The following is a 17,415-nucleotide window of genomic DNA, read 5'->3' on the forward strand; positions in this document are numbered from 1 at the left end:
TCTTTTTGATCCCAGCATTATTTGTACACTTTAAAACGACACAACACGGCATAGTTGAATTCAAATAGGAAGTTGCGTACTGAGCGACGTCTACAAAGAAACTAATGGGTCAAAACCTAAAAATACTCGTTTAAGAGTAGTTTAGTCGCCTTCTGTTTGATGCGCATCTGGACTATTCTTAATTATATGCTCAAAAGTCTATTTTTTTAGTGGTGCCCCTTTTCTAGCAGGGAGTGCTTTATTTCACTTGAACTGGTAACTTTTTCGCTCTTGTCATATAAGTCTTCATTGGAGAGACGTAGAACTGAGATGGACCTTATATGCATTTTCAAAATACTTAATACTATATTTGATATCCCATCTCTGTTGCAATCAATTTCTTTTCATGTTCCCAACTGCGTCACCAGAAGTCAAAATCTACTATTTATAAAATCTTCTAAGATCAACTTTTGTTTTTATGCCCCAATGTCCAGAATGTGTAGATTAGTCCATTCATCACACGACTTGGAATTCTTTGGGATTGATCTTCCGGCTTTTCGTAGATCTCTTCGCGACGAAACAGTGTGGGATGAATCTGGATTGGCATGGTTTAGCTCGAAGTCTAATGTCTTCCGTTTTTATGAATATATTGTATACCATTATTGTTTTGCCCTTTTTCGTCTTTGCTACATAGTTTTACGTTTTTTTTGTTCAGTTTCTTGCATTTATGTTTCTTCATGTAACTATTGTGATTCGCTTAGGCCGTATATATAATAAATAAATAAATTAGTTCAGAATCGTTATTCCAAAAGAACGCGGAATAACTTAGCATCTTTATAATAAAACTTTACGAATAAATATCACGAATCGAAATGATATATTTTTTTGTATAATTTTGTCTTTTGTATTTTCTGTTCTTGTTCCTCGATTCGCATTTCAGTAGATAATTAATTGCCGTTTTTCACTGTACCACAACATTTGTTAAATGTTTTTTCCTTTGTTCACAAATTGAAGGTCTCTTGGTCCATATTTTATGCTAATTTACTGAAACGTTTCGTATCCAAATTTTATTTTAGTCATCTTAAGTAGTCGGCGAAGCTTTGCAAAATACTAAGCTTTAATTTTATTGGTTCATCATTATATTACTTTTGATAGGACATAGGATTTCTTCTGATTTACCGAAATATTTCACATTTGAGGGCATTTTTAGTTAGCTATGAATAAATAATTTATTTATTTTTTTGTAGTTTCATTTTATGTATTCGTACATTGGCGAGCTTATTATCAAATGGTATTTTTTCAATCACCCATTAAAATAAAATATAAACATAAACATAAATCATCATCATCGTTCCCTTTCCGCACCTAATGGTGCATAGGGCACTGCATTGGTACACCAATCGCAGCGTATCTTGATCGTTTTTGTTACATGAAGGTAAGATGATCAGTCTTACGCTTCAGGAACCAGTCTAGGGACTAAGAAATATTCTAATGTGAAAACACCCATTTAAATAAATATTTCACGTCAACCATGTCGGGAATCGAACCCGAGACCTCTTGCATGGCAGGCTAACGCGCTGACCATTACATTACGAGGCCGACAAAGATAATCAGATAATCAGATATAAATATTAAAATATAAATTATACAAATTAAGTTCATCCATAATTAAATATACAAAATAATTGTAAAATATAGAAGTCTTGAAAAAAAACAAAATAATAGTATCAATGAAATCAAAAGAAAAAGAATATATATTTACAAACAAAATTGAAAGGATAATTGAGATATGGTTTTATAGAAACTCACTATATATTTAATTGAAGAAATAGGAGTAATAAATAATATGCCAAACCAGAGAGAACTTAATTAAATAATACAAAAATATATAATGAAAAAACATAAAAATATAAGGATATATGAAAACCAAATAAAAGTTAAAGTATGGAAGAAAAGCAGATTTATCTATTTTTGATAATTGCTAATCTCGAACTTTAAATTTACAACCCCGTCCCTATATAAAGATAAACATATTTTTAGCAACTTATTCATAATTATTAATTTTTCGCTTTATACTAAAATAAAATTTTAATAGCTTTCTTCGTGTTATTTGCATGTTTAAAATACTTTTTTCGCCATAAGCGGAAAATGTACTTTTAGTAAATGTGAATCTCAATTTTAAAAAGGACATTCCCGCGTTCGCGTTACGCTTTTCCAAGTCGCTCAAGTGAGAAATCCTTTGTAATCCTTCCCAAAATAAATTTGTTTATTTTTTTAGGCATTTACATTTAACCGTGGAATTTATGCCTGCTTATTAAGTTGAGTTTCCTTAAAGGAGATAACTTCATATTATTATCTAAGAAGAAAAGCCCTTACCGTAACTCTTTAGCGCCACGGTCCTAAAGAATCATAATGTCATATTTAAAAAAAAAACGTATTACTATTATCTTTAACGTTGACGCATAAGGCTATTAAAAAATCAAATACATGCATGCAATACAAAAATTCAATAAAATATAAGTAATGATTGAACAAGTAAAATTTCAAGAAAACATTTCTAACAGCTTCACTAGATACAAAAAATATCTGTTTTAAAGCTGCATATCTATACCCACACATCTCTTGTTTGTTCTGCAAGTTCTAGGACTAACTATCAAATGCACTCGTCTATCTATCGACTCCACAGATATGGTAATCAGTATAAGGACAAGGTTGATGTATTTAGTTCTGGACTTGATAGTTATAAAAGCCTCCGGAGGCGGCCCCGTGGTGTAGTGGTCAAGACGCTTGACTCACGCACGGAAGGTTCCGGGTTCGATTCCCGGTGAGAACACAAAAATTAAAAGTGTGATTTTTCTCAAGCCTGGGTGCTCTGTGATGTAATTCACCCCTGTAATTAGGCCTCCTGGCCTGTTGTGGTGCAAAAAAAATGTTAAAAATGTTAAAACTAGTCTGATTAATTTTTTTCTTTTGCAATATAATTCTTAAACTTTTCTCTGTGTTAAAATATGTTGTGTTTTTGCTTTTTCATATTTAGGTCTTAATCCTTATCGCATGCTCTTAAAAACATTCAGTTTTTTCGATTCGTTCTGTTCAAAATACTCATCACTCATATAAAGGGTTGACTGTTAATATTTTCAAATAAGTAAACATAAAAACAGTATTTTATAATACCGCGGTTCGAAAAGGTTAAGGACCAAGATAATGGCTAGTCGTTTAGTAGCGTTTTCGGATGAGTGAATTCTTCCTTAACCCCCTAACTACCTACTCCGGAGTATTAAATCCAGACATTTACAAACCGATAAGCTGATTTATTTCTAGAATCACTACTTTAGAAACTTTCATTTACGTTTTGATCTTAATTTCAAATTTATCTCTTTGCTTTAAGTTAAAATAAAAATTATGTTCATATCTTCCAGTTTTACGGTTTCTTTTATACTATGGGTCAGTCGTGATTTTGTTCACGTTTTTTCATTTATTGAATTGGTACCGGTAATGTGGGGTGAATAAAATATTTTTTTTAAATTTTTTACGGTATCCAAAATAAAAAACTTTTTTTTTTTAATACAAGAGAACTCGTATACTGTGACGCGTTTCGTCTTGTTAGAACGTTTCAAACTAACTTAAATATTTACAATTTTTTCTAATAAACCAACAATAGTTTCTCTTTAACGATATTTTATTTTATTTTATTAACATATATGGCAAAAATGCCTTTTACGAAAATTATAAAATAAACATATTTGGTTTAATTAACGCATATAATACTTTTTACCCAAGATAAAGAAACAAAAATCAAACCTAAAAATTATATAAGTAACACATTCAAAAGAAGTTTAAAAAATTAAAAAATAAAGGTTAAAATCAAATTAGATAATAAAATATTTTAAAGGATTAATATCAAAATAAAATCATAAAGCACTGTTTCATAAAAAACGCATACAATACTTTTTTTCATTTAAATTATTTATTGACAATTCTTGATGAAATTCCATTGTAATGATGTAATTACTTATATTTACATATGTTATTAATTAAAAAAATACTTGGTACACTTCCACTTATATATTTTGACCAATTAGTGCTTTCACCCTCTAATGGGCATCTTCAGGCTGGTCTTTTTACCCAAGATTTAGAAAGAAAAATCAAACCTAAAAATTATATAAGTAACACATTCAAAAGAAGTTTAAAAAATTAAAAAATAAATGTTAAAATCAAATTAGATAATAAAATATTTTAATGGATTAATATGAAAATAAAACCATAAAGCACTGTTTCATAAAAAACGCATACAATACTTTTACTTTTTACCTAAGATTTAGAAACAAAAATTAAACCTTAAAATTATTCAACACATTCAGTAGAAGTTTAAAATAATAAAAAAAAATAATAAAAAAATAAATTAATTTTCTTTGTTTTATTGCTTACAGCAATGCCAATTTAGAATTCGATGTTATGGTTGTTTTTTTTGTAGTCTGCCGACAGAGTGCAGCATAATCGTACTATGGAGAGTTTTATTGCCTACAGCAATGCCAATTTAGAATTCTATGTGTTTGTTGTTTTTTTTGTAGTCTGCCGACAGAGTGCAGCATAATCGCACCATGGAGAGTTTTATTGCCTACAGCAATGCCAATTTAGAATTCGATGTGTTGGCTGTTTTTTTTGTAGTCTGCCGACAGAGTGCAGCATAATCGTACTATGGAGAGTTTTATTGCCTACAGCAATGCCAATTTAGAATTCTATGTGTTTGTTGTTTTTTTTATAGTCTGCCGACAGAGTGCAGCATAATCGTACTATGGAGAGTTTTATTGCATACAGCAATGCCAATTTAGAATTCGATGGTGTTGGTTGGTTTTTTGTAAGGAACGTGGAAAAGTTTTCTGTCGTGATCTTCCAAATCAGAAATTAAAATCTTGTTGTTAGTTATTATCTCAATAAATTTTCTTCTTGCGGTGCCTTGTCAGGTCACACCGATGTTGGCGATCGCTACAGCGAAAACATCTCGGTTCTGTGATACTCTTATATTCCGCAGCCAGGACAACTGCTTATTGGATGTACTCGCCATATTGATTCCTGGGAATAGATGAACAGAGTGGTTTCCCGTTGCCTTCTCTGGTGGATTTTTCGTCGGGGTTTATTTATTCAACTTTTTGTACATAATGTTATTTGTACATCAGCGAGCTTATTGCCAAATGGCAATTTCTTCAAACCAACCAATAAAATAATAGTTTTATTTTTGTCATTCAAGTTACAGCAGATATAATAAACGTATTTGTTTATTAATAACTTTAAATAAAAACTATTACTCAATGGGAAAAAGGAAAAAAGAGGAACAGGGAAAGGAGGAGAGATTAAGGAAGAGAAAAGAAATGTTTCTTCAGACGTGATTTGTAGTAATATTTTTGATAGCGCATTGGAGATGATTTCATAGTCAAGCCGCATGGACACTTTATGAGTTAGAGAAGAAAGAGGAATTGTGGATGGGTATTAAAAGAGTGTCTTGAGAATTAGAACGAAGAGGTAAACCATGAACTGAAAAGCGTTGATATTTTTCACGCAGGTATATTGGAGCGTTAAGACTATGAAGTACATTGAACAGAAGTGAGAGGGAGTGATAGTCTCTACGCTGTCTAATTTTGAGCCATTTCAATTGCCTACGATAATCAGAAATGTGGTAAAAATTCCTAAGACCAAAAATGTACCTTATGCATGTATTTTTAAGTCGTTCAAGTTTATCGAGTTACTCACAGCTTAAATCAGTCATGGAAACATCAGCGTAATCTAGAATGGGTAGTAGTAATGCTTGTACGAGAGTGCATTTAGTATGAATGGGTAAGAATTTTTGCAACCTTCTAAGTGATTGTAGACTGAAAAATATTTTGCGACTTAATTCATTAGTATGAGCTCGCCAGCATAGATGTTCATTCATTAGTACTCCTAGATTTTTTACGGATTTACCTTCCCTTAGTTGGTTGGTTCTGGTTTGGAGGCGCCAGAAACTCGCCTTTCATCCTCTCGTTATCTGCTGTGATCACACCGTTATGAGGGTGATCACATTACCCAGGGTTCGCGACGTGGACGCTAACGAGTTGGACTGGTTAGTAAAGAAAAATAAGTATTTTGATTTTCTTCTCTCCTCTCCGGCTATTCCTACGCAAAACATAATTGCTCCGTTGAGACTTGAAGGAAACACAAACAATCACGCATTTTAAATGTATGTAAACTGTTAGCCTATGTAAATTATTTTTAATGAATATATAAACACGTTTATATTGAAAACTCCAGTCTTCACCTCCAAAACAAAATTTTGTGCAAACTCAAGGTATTGATTTTACTATAGCTTGATTCTCCCATTAATCATAATGTATAATACTTAACTAAATGTATTTTTGCATAAATTTCAAACATGAGTAACTATCTACAAAGACACTTGGATAGGGTACCGAGAAATACCAGAGAAATCAAACATCCCTTTGTAAGGATTTGTATAGACCTGAGCCTAATCTCATTTCAGGCAATCTATATTCCTGTAGTGAATCAAGCACGTTTATGGAAAATATAAATAAACCTACCCCTTGACCTATCTAGCTCTGTATGTGCAAAGGTTGCCCGCTATTGGCTCGACTCGTATATCGACCCTTATCTTGTACCTGCCATTCTATTTAAGTTTTATGCCTACTGCCTTCAGAATTTTGGTGCAGCCCACGCAAGAACATAGTGATTCTACGTCTTCTTATGAATTACGTAGTCTTAATTCATAAGAAGAAATATAGGTATTAGGTATTTGGGTATTTCTTTGAAAAATGAAAAAAAACTTTTCGATTACAGGTAACCCTCCTACTACACGGTAGATAGGTTCCTATAAAACGCAGTGTTATGTAAAACAGTGTTATAGGAAACTCAGAGTCATTACAAAAAGCGGTGTTAGGTTCTAAAAATATTCTAATTAATGTTAAGCAAACATTAGTCCAGAGCTGACTTTTTCTACTCCTTAATTATGCAGATGTATGTTATCTAGATGCTAATTCTGAATTGCTTGAAAAGTTGGAACGATTTCAGAATGTTTATTTACGTTTTATCTTTAAATCTTCGTAAATTCGACCACTGAATATCGCATGCAACTACTCTGCTTTGGTATTAGATATAGAAGAGACATTCACAATATATCTATTCTTCGCAATATTTTTAATAATCCCACTTCGTCCGTTTCTCTGAGAGAGCTCTTCTAACCTCTATCACAACATGGACTATCTAAGATTTACTAAGAAATAAACATTACGATGGTAAAAGCCAGTGTCAGTATATTTATGAGAATAATATGTATGTGCGTAAGAATATATCTCTCTTTAAAAAAAAAATAGCGACAAACATAATTACAATACTAGAAGTAAAGACAAATTATTAATCCCGAAATTAAAGCTGAGTAATGAAACCACATCGTTTGTGAGGCACTGCGCACGCTTCTACAATAGAATACCCGACAATGTCCTAATTATGACGGACAATATTTTTTATTTATTTATAAAAGGCGTACTTCTTAAAAAGGTCTATTATAGACTAAATTAGTACATGGAAGACAGCTGTATATGTAACTGACAATATTATTTTATTTGTGTCAATTTATTTGACTATTTTTAGAATTTGTAGTTATTTATTAAACCTGACTATCTTTTTGTGTTGTTCCGTTTATTCATATGTGTATATAGACTTTCAATAAGCGTGTAAATTATACCTACATTGAAGAATAATTAAATAATAATACCTCTTCGTTCTAGTAACGAGAAAACCTTTTTAATACTCATTCAATGATCTAATTTGTTTGCCCCCTTTTTCACAGTAGTAGCAGCTTGATTTTGGAATAATCTACCTACCAATGTCAGAGACGCCCCTTTTTTATTTACATTCAAATCACGTATGAAATTTCACTTCCTGAATATTATTTCCCTTCTCCTCCCCCTTCACCCTCTTCTCTCATACTTACGGTACTTAAACCAGCCATTGACAAGTCATAAGCCCTGTAGATGCCTAGACTTCTATATTACCTTATCTTAAATGTTCTTCATCTCTGTTGTCATATGTTAATATAAACAGCTCCCCAGGGAGTTAAATCCAGTCCTTGTCTACAAAAATTTGGACAAACTCAAAATATTCTGAAATATTTATATGCCTGCCCTTATGCATATTTATGTAAACTGTATAGGTTTATAGTGTATAAATAAATAAATAAATAAAGATAATCAAAAAATATCATATTTATCTGTTCTTTCTCATTGCTGCTCAATACAACTAAACTTAAACGTGTTTTCTGTTAAATGATAATATTGACATCTTCACTCTCAGTTTTCTGTTAAATGATAATATTGACATCTTCACTCTCAGTTTTCTGTTAAATGATAAAATTGACATCTTCACTCTCAGTTTTTTTTGTCATTTGCGCTATACGCCATCTTTAAAAAGTCTGTGATTTTGGTTTGCTGCTGTTCCTTATATTGTTGTAGATTTTGTGGTAGAGAAAAAGACAATTTTGCAGCTCTTTTTTTTATTTTTTGGCTTCTTTCAACGGATAGATCTACATTTAGTTTTTTTTTTAGATTAACTGCTAAGGTTTAACCTCTTTTAAATTTTTTTAAAGTCAATTCTTTTATTTTTCAATCTTCATCACTGTTATTCTCCTCTAAATCGATTTGAACTTCTGAAGCCATTTGCGGCAAATCTGCTTCGCTGATTTCATCTTCCATCTTGATAGTTCTGTATGCTCTTTATTTAAAATAGATTTATTTATAAACCCTTACGGATTACATTCATTTAACAAAATATTTGTTCTTTTCCAAATTCATATTCTATTTTTAATAATAATATTTTAAACATCTTTTGTAAAGGTTAAGTCTTTTTTTTTTAAATATTTCAACAGAGAGGGAAAGCATTTTTCACAGAGGTATATAGGAGCGTTAGGACTATGAAGTATAGTGAACAGAAGTAAGAGGGAGTGATAGTCTCTCCGCTGGCGATGTCTTATTTTGAGCGATTTCGGTTGCCTAAGATAATAAGAAATGTGGTCATATTTTCTAAAACCAAAAATATACCTTATGCATGTATTCAGAAGTCGTTCAAGTTTAACGAGTTTTTCACAGCTTAAATCAGTCATGGAAACATCAGCGTGGTCTAGAATGGGTAGTAGTAAAACATATTACGGATTTTACATAGGCTTTTTACATATTATATGGTAAAAATGTCACGTCCAATCGATTTCGCAAGTTCCCATATGCCAACAATTTCATTTTCTGATGAAATTTGTACCGCCAAGGAGCAAAGGTTTAAGGCAATATGATTAATATAAACTGTATGTGTATATAAGTGTATAAATAAATAGACATTTATATCTTCTGTACATAAATTTTTTTTTTCGTCTCTGCTGAGATTTGTCTATCACGAAGTGTAGGTTAAATTCTATCCGTGACTACACTTTAAAGGTTTGTGTGGTCGATATAGATATGCTGCGTAATTATGATTATTTGCCTTCCCACCCACAACAACCCTTATATTCGTCGAATAGCAGTGACTTAGAGACAGACAGACGATTATCTTTCAATTTGATTATTTCGGTATTCGATTCACTCAGATAAATGATTTTTTTGTCTTTAAAACAGGTTTTCCTAGTCTTTAAAACAGGTTTTCCTAGTGATGAGGACTCAAAATAACTTGAATTATATATTTTTTAAATTATGAACCCCGGATGGGTGTTTTCGACTCGATGGCTGTTCTCAGGTAAACATTCTAAATAAAAAAAAGGAGATGTGTTCACCTTGTAGTTTTGTCTCCTCGTGAAATTAATGATTGGCGGTTTTGCTTATCTATCTTTTTTTTATTATTGAAAAATGAATATTAGCGTTTTTATAATTTACTCAAATATTTCAAGGTTGGTGGCCATTTTCAACAAGTTGTAAATAACTCACTTAGAAAATGGCAATTTTATTTATTTATTTATTTTATTATTTATTTATTGATAATAAAACTGTATTGTATTGATAACTGATCCTCCAGTCCTTAACACGGGACCACAACCGGATTCTTGAGGTTTTGGGTTTAATTTCTGGGGTCTTATGCTGGACTCGTTCGTCTTTAGAATCGTATGCGACTTCCGCAATTTGACGAGTGACAGCATTCTTAAACCACCCATATGAATGCAGTCGATTGAAAACCAATCGACTTTATCTCGAGTGCCACAAAGCACTCGACATTGACAATCAAATGCGACATCGAAACTTCAGCCGTCAAACTACCTTCTTGTAAAACGCTCGGCATTCACGTTTGAATGACAAGTAGGTATTTTTGCTGTATTTTAACTTAAAATTTACAACACTGATCAATGTTATGATGTTGGCGTATCAACAAATGTGCAACAAATATAACTGTACTTATTTTTAATCCATTATCAAATTCAGTTTCTCTAGAAACATGATTTTAAAACTATTTTATTGCTAGTCACTGTCAAAATACGTATTTGAGATTTATATTACAAAATAGGTTTTTAAAATCCATTAAATTGATATGAAATATTTCTAATAACATGTAGATGTGTGTTATGTCAAAGGCAAATAATAATTATAAATGTTGAAGTGTCTCAGTAAAACATTATCTTTTATTTTTCTCATAATATTCCATAGACGAAATATTCATCGGAAGAAGACTGACAAGAAGTCTGTTTACGTGTGGCAAGAGAGCCATAGATAAATACGGATTTGTTAGTGTTGCCACTTTTTCATTCGTCTTTGTAATTTAAGTGTCGGAGGGTTTTCGAGAATAGCATTATGAAAAAGCAATCGAGATGCTCAAGCAACTATTGTCGAGTGGGTGACAAAATGTCACATCTTTCCAGCAAAAGGCTCCTGGCAGAAAAGGCGTCGGCCTACAAATAAATATTTCATTGTTATTGTCATATTCGTTCGAACTTTCGAAGAAATCAGCAAATGATTTAACCGTTCTTTGAATATTATGATCGACGAGTTATTTACGTAACGCGTTATGAATAAAGAACTGGATAACTTCTGTCGGTTACGCACACCACTATGCCGCATGCCGGTGGCTCAATTCCTAATACCGCCCAATCGAATTTCTGCTTTTCGGAATCTGTATTCGTATTTCTTCGCTCGGTTATTTTAGTAACCACGGAGTTGCGAGGTATTGAAAGTTTTCTTTTACCAAATTTAAGTATATATGGTAAATAAGGGACATTCTATCCCTCGAGAGACTTGGATCTATTAACTTAATGAAAAATTTCTTCCAATGCTGGCAACACTCTCTACCTGTCATTTACCATAGACGTCAGAGTTTGTTAGAGTCGTGAAAATCAGTAGAGTAAGAGATACAGATATAGAGTCACAGCTTAATTTTAAGATGTATTTTTCTTAAGTGTATTTTTGTAATTATATTTCTATGTAAATAATATGTGCATGGAAAAAAAGATAAATAAAATGAAAATAAAAAAAAAAACGTCTGTCAAACGATTTTTTTCAATCTTTCAACTTCGGTATTTGGTTTTTTACACGAGGGTGAGTGATTGCTGTTTTTTTTTATTGTTACAAATTCGCATATTTACTACAGCAATTTACTCTTAATTATTTATACAGTAGGTTATTTGAGTAATAAAAGTAAACATATTTTTTTTTTGTTTTTGCTTGTGAGTCATCTAAACTGCCTGACTTAGGATAGCTTCCCCGTTCTAAGGCAGTAAATAATGTATTTTTCAAAGTTATTTTTGTCATAAACATAACTTTCTTAAATAACTTCATTTGCCAGAAAACGAGACTTTGATTTTGTGTTGATCAATAAAAAATATACACGAAAAAAAAGCAAGTTTTGGATAATGAAAGCCTAAATAAATAATTATTTTATGTTATCTTTTCTTTTCTTTCCTACAATCATAATATATATATATAGTTTAAAGTTAATAAATCTTTTTTGGTTATTAAATAAGAGTTTTATTTATGACTTTCGTGGTATGTCTAATGACATTTTCCATATCAATATATAGGGAACAAAAATAACCCTTGTGGGGGGAACATATCACCCTCATTGAGGGGACCCTTTTCCCTTTCCCTACATTTAGTTTTAAATGTTTTTTTATAAAACACAATTATCCAACATACATGTGTTCATAACTAAAATAACATATTTTGCTAGCAAATTAGCTAAAGAAATCAAGTACATCTCTTTCAATCAGTTCCTGGAATGGATGGCTTAGTAATCAGTCTGCACGTAATAAAAGTTATATCATTTCCACAAACGACTGTGCTTATAAATTATATGGAAATACAAGTTATACATAGTTTACAATAGCATTGACGAAGTGGACCCCATTTGTCAGTTCCATAAAAATAAATGAAAATGTAGAAATATCTTCATTTGTAGAACGCAATTCTCCGCATATCCACTGGCAGGGATTACCAAACGTTTTGTAGCAAAAAAAAATAGGTCAAGAAAAATTTTCACACCCCTCAATGAGACTAAGGAGTAAATACCAAAAATAACAAATTTTAAAGCATTGTTAATTACAAACTTAAAACGCAATTTATTGCCTAGGATCGAAAAACAGAGCTTAGATAACTTTCTTCTTTAATGTAGGTATTTAAAAAAAAAATAATCTAAGGAATAACCCGCTAAGCCTCTATTTTGAGGCTTGTCAGCAGGTGGGATAGAGGGAATATGGAAGGAGGTAATGAAAAATACACCACAACGCCCGGACCAATTGAGAAATAAATCTTTCATGGATATTTTTCTTGCAACTGGCGGGAATCGAACCCGCGACGCCAGTTTCACAGTCGGCCGTCTAACCAACTGCGCCACGGCGCCTGTATATTTTCTCCTTTACACGCGTTTGTCTTATATTAATGTAAAAAAGTTAATTGAACTCATAAAATGATCAATAAGGACCAAAATGGACACCAAGTCATTGGAAAATTAGGCATCATCCTTCTGTAACGACACATGTGTATAATCCATCTTCCTGGAATTATCAAGCAGCCAGTAGGCCACATAGCGGCGATATCTAGGTAGATAGGTAGGTAGTAGATAATAGGTACTATCTACAAAAGCTTCTCTTCAGACATCTATCTTAATTTTGCTAATCATAATTTATTTATTTATACATATATATACGCCCATTGGGCATTTTTCTGGACACATTTATACATTGAAAATTATTATAAAAAAATTAGATAGTAGTAGAAAGTAGAAAGAAACTCAACTGTTTATAGTAGACTTTGTGGGAGTGGAAGCGGAAGAGGTGTTTATAATTGAATTTGATTCAGTGATCGTTTGAAAGAAGACAACTTGTTATCAAAGAAATCAAGACTGGTATGTTTGTTGGCAGACCTAAGAATTCTGCGCATAGGGGAATGAAAACCACAGTTACTTATATGGTTATTGGTATGAAAGAGTTAGTTTTGTCTGAGGTTTCTAGTTAGGATATTTAATTTTACAGTGAGTTGACAGTTTTAAATAGGACTATGGCTCGGATTTATTTCGACGGTCTTGAAGAGAAGATATATTCAAGGTTGAAACAGTGCTTTATTTATTTAATTAGGTAAACAAACAGTATGTACACAAATATTGCAAACTTCTTTGTATATTAGTGTAAGACACTCATGCACACACCAAAAAAAAATTTTTACACTTAATACAATAATTTAAATTATGTTCAATATAATAAAAGTAAAAGATTAAAATGAAAAAATATGTATTTGATAATAAAGTTAAATATCTGCTTCTCTCAAAATTTCTAAAATTTTTGACCTAAATTTACATACATTGTCACAAAAAATATCAGCATCGATACATATATTGTTATATTATTTACTTTTTGGCATGAACACTCGCCAAATTTATTTATTTATTTAGCACTTATATAAAGTAACTCAAATATTTAGATGGTGACATTTCAATCTTGACTAAAATGTAAATAAAGAAGGGTCTCTAACTAAATTTATTTATTATTATTATTTTCTAAATGTACTACTATGCTCTATGTTTACGTTTATTTTTGTAATTTTATTGATATCATTTTAACTTGCTGGAATTCCACTCGTGCATGCGCTTTGTAACTGCACGACGCGACTTGGTAATCTAGTTTCCATGTGTAAATGTTATCAACTATAAAATACCTAAATTTTGTAAATGGGGTTTAAAATTCCAACCATCCATGCGCTTAGTAGCTGCAAGACGTGTTGTAATCTTCCTCTTTTTTATTATTGATATTATTGTTATTGAATTTTTTTTAATACACCAAATTTCTTTGTCAATTTTCAAAATGTATGAATGGGGGCTATATTTCTTACTGTCCATGCTCTCTGTAGCTGCAAGACGTGCTGTAATCAAGCTCCTATCTCTAATAATTTTTTATTTTATTTATTTTTATTTTATTATTTTTTCACGCCCATAAGGCTTTTAAATACATGAAAATTTTACAAAATATAAGTATATAAACAACATTAAATTTAAAAAATACAATATAAAGCAACAAAAGATAGAACGGTGTTAAGAAGTAAAGTTGGTATAAAAAAAGAAGATGAGTATATAAACAGCATAGATTTAAAAAAAAACACAATATAAAGAAATAAAATAAAGGAACAAAATAAAGGAACAGTGTTAAGAAGTATAGTTGGTATAAAAATAAAAAGATGAGTGTATTAACAACATAAATTTTTTAAAAAAATACAATATACTGTAATAAAATATAGAACTGTGTTTTAAAGTTAAGTTGGTTTTAAAAAAATTCAAATAGATCTTAATTGGAAACGAGGAACTAGAATCCCAATCGTCCATGCGCTCTGTGGGTGCAAGACGTGCTGGGAAATGTATTTATTTTACAGCGTCCTTGAGGTGATTTTCACAAAAAAATGGCGCTTTATAAATTATCCAACTATATATGTGTAAATTCATAACAAAGTTTTCATTAATCAATTCATACTTATATAATCCTTACAATATCGAAAATTCTAAAATCGAAAAAACGTTTGTAAAAAGAATGCCATATTTGAAAAAATAATTATTTTATGTTTTGGAATTCAACCATAAACAAGTACCAAGGTACTTACTTGAATTCAATATTTGAACATGAACAATTTTTAGTTTTGGAATTTAATCACAAACAAGTATCCAGGTACCTACTTATAAATGAAAAGTGTTTTGCCAACGTTCGGGCTTCGGGCAGGACAACGTCTGTCGGGTCCGCTAGTTGAATATGAAATTCAATGCCATTACACAAAGGTTATCATATACTAAAATACAAACACTGAATGAATTTAACCGTGACTCAAGGTTTATAATATGCGGGTAATTATAGGGTTGGGTTATAGGGAGCGACAGCGCATTCAGATGGTTCAGACCAAAGCCGATCGTAGACAAACGACTTCTGATTCTCCTATCGCGGCGTTGTGCAATCCGCCTGTTTCCGGTTTCCGTGTTCGCGGTGTTGCCAGGATGGCCATGTAGCGCCAGAGTAGGCCCATTTAAACAAAAAGTAAATTGTACCTACATAGATATACGTGTTGACGAAATTCAACAGTTGATACCCAGTGAACCCACATTGAACGTTACATCTATAAATGTATTTAACCGGTGGAAAGTGTTATGATTTTGGTTTTACCATTAAGAAAAATTAGTTACCTTTCGGCGTGCATAAAGTTTAAATGACAAAAGGTTTTTTTTTTCAAATTCAAATCGCATTGCCATTGAAACACCCTACTTGTTTTTCCACCCCGAATAAATAAAAGTAAAAAGAAAAAAATATATATAATATGTGGAAAATGAGCAACATTATTTGAAAATGAGTGGGCGATAAGGTGGGATGTCAAAATTAATCAATTTGAAATTTATCCTTTAAATTTCAATAGTTGACTTGCTTTGTCTATGGTTAGTTTGGTTTTTTAATTTTTAATTTTTTTATAATTTTTTTTTTTTTTTGCATATTTTTTACAGCAATTTACGATGAATTATTTATACAACAAATTAATGAGGTAGTAAAAGTAAACATACTCGTACATATGTTTTATTTTTGCTAGTGGTTCATCAAAACTTCCTAACTAGAGATAGCTTCCCAGTTCTAAGACAGTAAATTATATATTTTATAATAATATTAAAAAGTAATTACAGTTTTATTATTATGTGTGCTTTTTCAGTCTTAAAAGTATATAATAAATATACAATGAAAACATAAATAATACCAAAATCTCTATATCCTAAATCCTAAGTCATTACTAGTAAAACAAGAAATCAGCTTACGCCCTTCTACATCGGACAACAATTTCTCTGACTCCCTCTTACTTTTACTTTACTTTACTTTTTACTTTTCGTTTTAGTTATGTAGCACGATTAATCGACCGGCAATTGATACAAGCTACTTTCTGTGTCGAAAAGGTATATTATTTCGTCAAGAAAATTCTTATTGATAAACGACATACCTAATTAACTACTTAACTCATTTCTCCCGAATACCATGCTAGCGAAGCCACGGGTAAAAGCTAGAAATAAAAAAGTTTGGAAGATGATTGAATATATATTAAGGCAGGGGGTGTGGAAGCATGCGAATTTATCTTTTAATAAATAACAATTAAAATACACGATATAACTATTAGTTAATTAGTTTAAGAACATTGTTCTTACGTTTATTTTTTGTGAACAAGCTGGGGATTTTTAACACAATTTCGGTTGAGTTTGATTTTTCACCTGTTTTATAGTTAAATAGAGACTCTGATTTCAAAACTATACTGACTATTAGAAAATACGTATTTATAACTCACTGTCCCAAAAAATAATAAATATACCTTGATATGTACGTTTGCTCAAATTTATTGCAACACAGAGGAAAAACGTTTTAATGAAGGAAATATGGAAGTACTTTCATTTACAGACTTTTTAGACTATCATTGACTGGTTAAAGTTGTCATTTTACACATTGTGTAATACTCACTATTCTGCCTATGTTTAAACATTCACATTTCCTGAATTTTTCCATCTGTTAACTTTTGTGAAGTGAAAGAACTGAAACTTTTATCATGTAGGTGAGGATTCATCTGTCTGAACTAATTTACCTTAAGAGGCAATGCCTGAAAACTATTTTCCAATGTTCACACTTATTTTAATACCAGTTATTTAATTCAACAATATTTTTACTATGTCCAAATGTTTGCGTTTTGAGAAGGGAATATAGAAATCTGTGCGTTGAAAGGCCTTACTAACATTTTGACATACTTAAAACTTTTTTGTCTATTAAACTAAAAAAAAATAAGTTTGGTCCCAGTGGTTTCAACTAAGACAAGAAAAATATTTTTTGAGAAGTGAATACGAACAAGTTAGTATTTATTTGTATGGAACATTTGACAACTTTTCTATGTCTACCGGTTTTGAGACGTACCCGTCTCTTCATCAAGACACTAATTG

The sequence above is a fragment of the Micrasema longulum genome, unplaced genomic scaffold, assembly GCF_059751315.1.
Source record: "Micrasema longulum isolate JH-2025_06_02 unplaced genomic scaffold, ASM5975131v1 h1tg000689l, whole genome shotgun sequence".
NCBI classification, from domain to species: domain Eukaryota; kingdom Metazoa; phylum Arthropoda; class Insecta; order Trichoptera; family Brachycentridae; genus Micrasema; species Micrasema longulum.